Genomic DNA, 7,334 nt, shown 5'->3' on the forward strand with positions numbered 1-7,334 from the left:
ACAATTTCCACAATGTCTTAATTGTGTGCCAAAACTCGTAACTCAGATACTCATCTCTATGATCATATCATAGACATTTTATCCTCTTGTCACAATGATCTTCTACTTCACTCTGAAATTACTTTAACCATTCAATAATTCAGACTTGTGTTTCATCAAGTAAATATTCTCAACATCTACTCGAATCATCTGTGAAGTAAGAACATAACGATATTCACTGCATGCCTCAGCACTCATTGGACTGCACACATCAAAATGTGTTACTTCCAACAAGTTGCTATCTTGTTCCATCTTACTGAAAACGAGGCTTTTCAGTCATCTTGCCCATGTGGTATGATTTGCATGTCCCAAGTGATTCAAAATCAAGTGAGTCAAAACGGTCCATTTGCATGGAGTTTCTTCATGCATATACACCAATAGACATGGTTCGCATGTCTCAAACTTTTCAAAACGAGTGAGCCCAAAGATCCATCAATATGGAGCTTCTTCATGCGTTTTATACCATTATGACTTACATGGCAGCGCCACAAGTAAGTGGTACTATCATTACTATCTTATATCTTTTGGCATGAAAATGTGTATCCCTACGATCAAAATTCAATAAACCATTCCTTTAGGTGCAAGAGCACTTATTCAGGTTTAATACTAATCTTGATGGTAGAGGGAGCGTGCGATGTTAGATCACATCAAACTTGGAAACACTTCCAACACATATCGTCAGCTCACCTTTAGCTAGTCTCCGTTTTATTCCGTAGCTTTTATTTCGAGTTACTAACACTTAGCAACCGAACCGGTATCTAATACCCTGGTGCTACTAGGAGTACTAGCAAAGTACACATTAACACAATGTATATCCAATATACTTCTATCGACCTTGCCAGCCTTCTTATCTACCAAGTATCTAGGGTAATTCTGCTCTAGTGGTTGTTCCCCTTATTACAGAAGCACTTAGTCTCGGGTTTGGGTTTTACCTTGGGTTTCTTCACTAGAGCAGCAGCTGATTTGCCGTTTCATGAAGTATCCCTTCTTGCCCTTGCCCTTCTTGAAACTAGTGGTTTCACCAACCATCAACAATTGATGCTCCTTCTTGATTTCTACTTTCGCGGTGTCAAACATCGCGAGTATCTCAAGGATCATCATATATGTCCCTGATATATTATAGTTCATCACGAAGCTCTAGCAGCTTGGTGGTAATGACTTCGGAGAACCATCACTGTCTTATCTGGAAGATCAACTCCCACTCGATTCAAATGATTGTTTGTACTCAGACAATCTGAGCACAAGCTCAACAATTGAGCTTTTCTCCTTAGTTTGCAGGTTAAGAAAGTCATCGGAGGTCTTATACCTCTTGACATGGGCACGAGCCTGAAATCCCAATTTCAGCCCTCAAAACATCTCATATGTTCCGCGATGTTTCGAAAAACGTCTTTGGTGCCTCTTCTTAAACCATTTAACTGAACTATCACGTAGTTATCAAAACGTGTATGTCAGATGTTCGCAACAACCACAGACATCGTTCGAGGTTCAGCACACTGAGCGGTGCATTAAGGACATAAGCCTTCTTTGAAGCAATGAGGACAATCCTCAGTTTACGGACCTAGTCCGCATAATTGCTACTATCAACTTTCAACTAATTTTTTTCTCTAGGAACATATCTAAACAGTAGAACTATAGCGTGAGCTACGACATAATTTGCAAAAACCTTTTGACTATGTTCAGGATAATTAAGTTCATCTTATGAACTCCCACTCAGATAGACATCCCTCTAGTCATCTAAGTGATTACATGATCCGAGTCAAACTAGGCCGTGTCCGATCATCACGTGAGACGGACTAGTCATCATCGGTGAACATCTTCATGTTGATCGTATCTTCTATACGACTCATGTTCGACCTTTCGGTCTCCGTGTTCCGAGGCCATGTCTGTACATGCTAGGCTCGTCAAGTTAACCCTAAGTGTTTCGCGTGTGTAAATCTGTCTTACACCCGTTGTATGTGAACGGTAGAATCTAACACCCGATCATCACGTGGTGCTTCGAAACACGAACTGTCGCAACGGTGCACAGTTAGGGGAGAACACTTCTTGAAATTGTTGTAAGGGATCATCTTATTTACTACCGTCGTTCTAAGCAAATAAGATGTATAAACATGATAAACATCACATGCAATCAAATAGTGACATGATATGGCCATCATCACTTTGCTCCTTTTGATCTCCATCTTCGGGGCTCCATGATCATCATCGTCACCGGCATGACACCATGATCTCCATCATCATGATCTCCATCATCGTGTCTTCATGAAGTTGCCTCGCCAACTATTACTTCTACTACTATGGCTAACGGTTAGCAATAAAGTAAAGTAATTACATGACGTTTAAGTTGACACGCAGGTCACAAATAAATAAAGACAACTCCTATGGCTCCTGCCGGTTGTCATACTCATCGACATGCAAGTCGTGATTCCTATTACAAGAACATGATCAATCTCATACATCACATATATCATTCATCACATCCTTTTTGGCCATATCACATCACATATATCATACCCTGCAAAAACAAGTTAGACGTCCTCTAATTGTTGTTTGCATGTTTTACGTGGCTGCTATGGGTTTCTAGCAAGAACGTTTCTTACCTACGCATGAACCACAACGTGATATGCCAATTGCTATTTACCCTTCATAAGGACCCTTTTCATCGAATCCGATCCGACTAAAGTGGGAGAGACAGACACCCGCCAGCCACCTTATGCAACTAGTGCATGTTTGTCGGTGGAACCGGTCTCACGTAAGCGTACGTGTAAGGTTGGTCCGGGCCGCTTCATCCCACGATGCCGCCGAATCAAGATAAGACTAGTAACGGCAAGCATATTGAACAATATCGACGCCCACAACTACTTTGTGTTCTACTCGTGCAAAGAATCTACGCAATAGACCTAGCTCATGATGCCACTGTTGGGGAACGTAGCAGAAATTCAAAATTTTCCTACGCGTATCACCAAGATCTATCTATGGAGAGACCAGCAACGAGTAGAAAGGAGAGTGCATCTACATACCCTTGTAGATCGCTAAGCGGAAGCGTTCAAGTGAACGGGGTTGATGGAGTCGTACTAGTCGTGATTCAGATCACCGATGATCCTAGTGCCGAACAGACGGCACCTCCGCGTTCAACACACGTACAGCTCGACGATGTCTCCCACGCCTTGATCCAGCAAGGAGAGAGGGAGAGGTTGAGGAAGACTCCATCCAGCAGCAGCACAACGGCGTGGTGGTGATGGAGGAGCGTGGCAATCCTGCAGGGCTTCGCCAAGCACCTACGGGAGAGGAGGAGGTGTCACGGGAGGGAGGGAGGCGCCAAGGGCTCAGGTATGGATGCCCTCCCTCCCCTCCACTATATATAGGGGCAGGGGAGAGGGGGGAGGCGCAGCCTTGCCCCCTACTCCAAGAAAGGGGTGCGGCCAAGGAGGGGGCAGGAGTCCATCCTCCCCAAGGCACCTCGGAGGTGCCTTCCCCCTTGAGGACTCTTCCCTCTAGGGTTCCCTAGGCGCATGGGCCTCTTGGGGCTGGTGCCCTTGGCCCATGTAGGCCAAGGCGCACCCCCTACAGCCCATGTGGCCCCCCGGGGCAGGTGGCCCCACCCGGTGGGCCCCCGGGACCCTTCCGGTGGTCCCGGTACAATATCGATGACCCCGAAACTTGTCCCGATGGCCGAAACAGGACTTCCTATATATAAATCTTTACCTCCGGACCATTCTGGAACTCCTCGTGACGTCCGGGATCTCATCCGGGACTCCGAACAACATTCGGTAACCACATACAAACTTCCTTTATAACCCTAGCGTCATCGAACCTTAAGTGTGTAGACCCTACGGGTTCGGGAGACATGTAGTCATGACCGAGATGTTCTCCGGTCAATAACCAACAGCGGGATCTGGATACCCATGTTGGCTCCCACATGTTCCACGATGATCTCATCGGATGAACCACGATGTCAAGGACTCAATCGATCCCGTATACAATTCCCTTTGTCTAACGGTATGGTACTTGCCCGAGATTCGATCGTCGGTATACCGATACCTTGTTCAATCTCGTTACCGGCAAGTCCCTTTACTCGTTCCGTAACACATCATCCCATGATCAACCCCTTGGTCACATTGTGCACATTATGATGATGTCCTACCGAGTGGGCCCAGAGATACCTCTCCGTTTACACGGAGTGACAAAATCCCAATCTCGATTCGTGCCAACCCAACAGACACTTTCAGAGATACCCGTAGTGTACCTTTATAGCCACCCAGTTACGTTGTGACGTTTGGCACACCCAAAGCACTCCTACGGTATCCGGGAGTTGCACAATCTCATGGTCTAAGGAAATGATACTTGACATTAGAAAAGCTTTAGCATACGAACTACATGATCTTGTGCTAGGCTTAGGATTGGGTCTTGTCCATCACATCATTCTCCTAATGATGTGATCCCGTTATCAACGACATCCAATGTCCATGGTCAGGAAACCGTAACCATCTATTGATCAACGAGCTAGTCAACTAGAGGCTTACTAGGGACATGGTGTTGTCTATGTATCCACACATGTATCTGAGTTTCCTATCAATACAACTCTAGCATGGATAATAAACGATTATCATGAACAAGGAAATATAATAATAATCAATTTATTATTGCCTCTAGGGCATATTTCCAACAGTGGAGGGGTATATATAGCCTCCACACAAAATCTAACCGTTACACATAACTTTCCAAACTCGGTGGGACCGAATGGTTAAACTCGAACCGACTCAACAAAGCTAGTGACCGTTAGGGTTTTCGGTGGGACTGACATGCAACTCGGTAGGACCGATATGATTAGGGTTAGGGCATAATGTAATCTCGGTGAGACCGATTACACAAACTCGGTGAGGCCGATTTTGGTAATAAGCTAACCAGAGAGTTGGTCAGGTAAACTCGGTGAGACCAATCGCTCATTTTGGTGAGACCGAAACGTTATGAAGGGAAAACAGAGAGTTTACATTGCAATCTCGGTGGGACCGATCGCTCATCTCGGTGAGACCGAAATGTTACGAAGGGAAACAGAGAGATTACTCCCAACTCGGTGAGACCGAGATCCCTATCGGTGAGACCGATTTGCCTAGGGTTTGTGGCAGTGGCTATGACATTTGAAACTCGGTGGCGCCGGATAGAAAGAATCGGTGGGGCCGAGTTTGACTTTTTGTTTAGGTCATATGTGGATGTGAGAAAGTAGTTGAGGGTTTTGGAGCATATCACTAAGCATTTTGAGCAAGAACCTCATTAAGCAACACCTCATCCCTCCTTGATAGTATTGACTTTTCCTATAGACTCAATGTGATCTTGGATCACTAAAATGGAAAATATAGAGTCTTGAGCTTTGAGCTTGAGCCAATCCTTTGTCCTTAGCATTTTGAGGGGTCCACTATTCTCATCCATTTCATGCCAATCATTGAGCTTTCCTAAGATATTAATCTTGAAATAGCATTAGCTCAATGAGCTATATGTTGTTAGGAATTACCAAAACCACCTAGGGATAGTTGCACTTTCACCGGGTCATACCACTAGCGACTTATCAATGAAGATGGCGGGTTATAACAAGCCCATTTTCGGCCCAAGACCCAGAGGCAACTTGAGGCCCAAGGGGATGAACCTCCACATGTACTTGTATTGTAAGGCAAGATTAGTTAGTCACCGAGCCGGACACGTTGTGTATGAGCCGACCGGGACTCTGTAAGCCACCGGGTGTCAACCTATGTATATAAAGAGACGACCCGACGGCGAGTTAAGGACAAGAAACAATAGATCGAGAACTAGGTCAAGCGTATTCGCTTCCTGGTAATCGAAACCCAAGCAATACAACCCCAAACTGGAGTAGGCCTTTACCTCCACCGCGAGGGGCCGAACCAGTATAAACTCTCCGTGTCTTTTGTCTCAATTAACCCCTTTAAGTTAACCTTGTTGCGATGTCTTCACGACTAAGTCCTTCCGTTAGGATATCTGTCGTGTCAAGTCCACGACAGTTGGCGCTCACCGTCAAATTCTGGCTTTTCTAGGGTAAGTTTACCAATTTTAAACCATTAATTAAGCATGTTTGTACACATTTAATGAATACAATTGAAATTTGGTCGAGGGGTGGGGGATGGGGGAGGCCCTTGATAGGAAAATAGCAAATAATACGAGAAATGAAATCAAAATTAAGTGGAAAAAAAGAATTTTGTTTTTGTCAAGTTCTTTCTAAAAGGTACTCGGCAAAGCTAGGAAACACACGATCAGGATGCTTTGTCATGATTGGTTGGGAGGGACCGAGGGACTAGTGCGGATCGATGACATGGATTCAAATCGTGCCGCCCACCACTCAGAGACCGAACAACCGGTGGCCTCTTCACTCCCTCTCCCACACTCTCTTTTATCCTCTCCCTTATCCCCTTCTCACTCGATGTGTGTGTGTGTGTGTGTGTGTGTGGCTGCTTCCATGTCAATCTTTCTCTCTATCTCTCCATCTCCCTCTCACTGGTGAGAAGCCCATCCAGTGCACAACGTAGGCCCCCAAGACCTACCGGAGTGAGCCAGGAAGAGGTGGCGAAGCCAACGGCTATCTCCATTAGCCATCGAACGGGCGGGCCATCTCCTTCCACCTCATAGGCTAATTGTGGCAGCGACCAGATGTGGTGAGGCCATCTCTAGCGTGGCCTAATGCGACCGCGGCCCTCTTTGGCACAAGTTCGCATAATCCGCACCCACCGAGCTCGACTGCGACCTCGCGGCCGTCGCCCTCTGCCTGCATTGCATAATCTTGCCAGGGTGCTAGTAGACTAGTAGACTAGTGCACGACAAGCAGGGCAAGCAGCAAGCACGAGAAATAGTAAGCACGACAAACGCATGAAAAGCAACACCACCGGTAGTAATTTTTTAAATTTTGCCAAAGAGGTTCGTCAAGCTTAATACTACTACTAGGCAAAGATGTGCCCCATCTACCGAGTGCTTGCGCTCCGTAAACGGAACTGTTCTGCACACGATAAATGATATGCACGATCATTGCATGATGCCCCATCCTGCGGTGGGCAGCCGTTTGGTGCCATGCATGGACGGCTTGGTACGCTTGTCGTCCAAAAATCGTCCGCAGAGTGTCGTCTCCATAGCAGTGCTCCTCGATAACGGAACTGCTCTGCACAGGTGAATGATATGCACAATCATTGCACGATGCCCCATCCTGCGGTGGGCAGCCATTTGGTGCCATGCATGGACGGCTTGGTACGCTTGTCGTCCAAAAATCGTTCGCAGAGTGTCGTCTCCATAGCTGTGCTCCT

Source organism: Triticum dicoccoides, chromosome 7A (assembly GCF_002162155.2).
Source record: "Triticum dicoccoides isolate Atlit2015 ecotype Zavitan chromosome 7A, WEW_v2.0, whole genome shotgun sequence".
NCBI lineage: Eukaryota > Viridiplantae > Streptophyta > Magnoliopsida > Poales > Poaceae > Triticum > Triticum dicoccoides.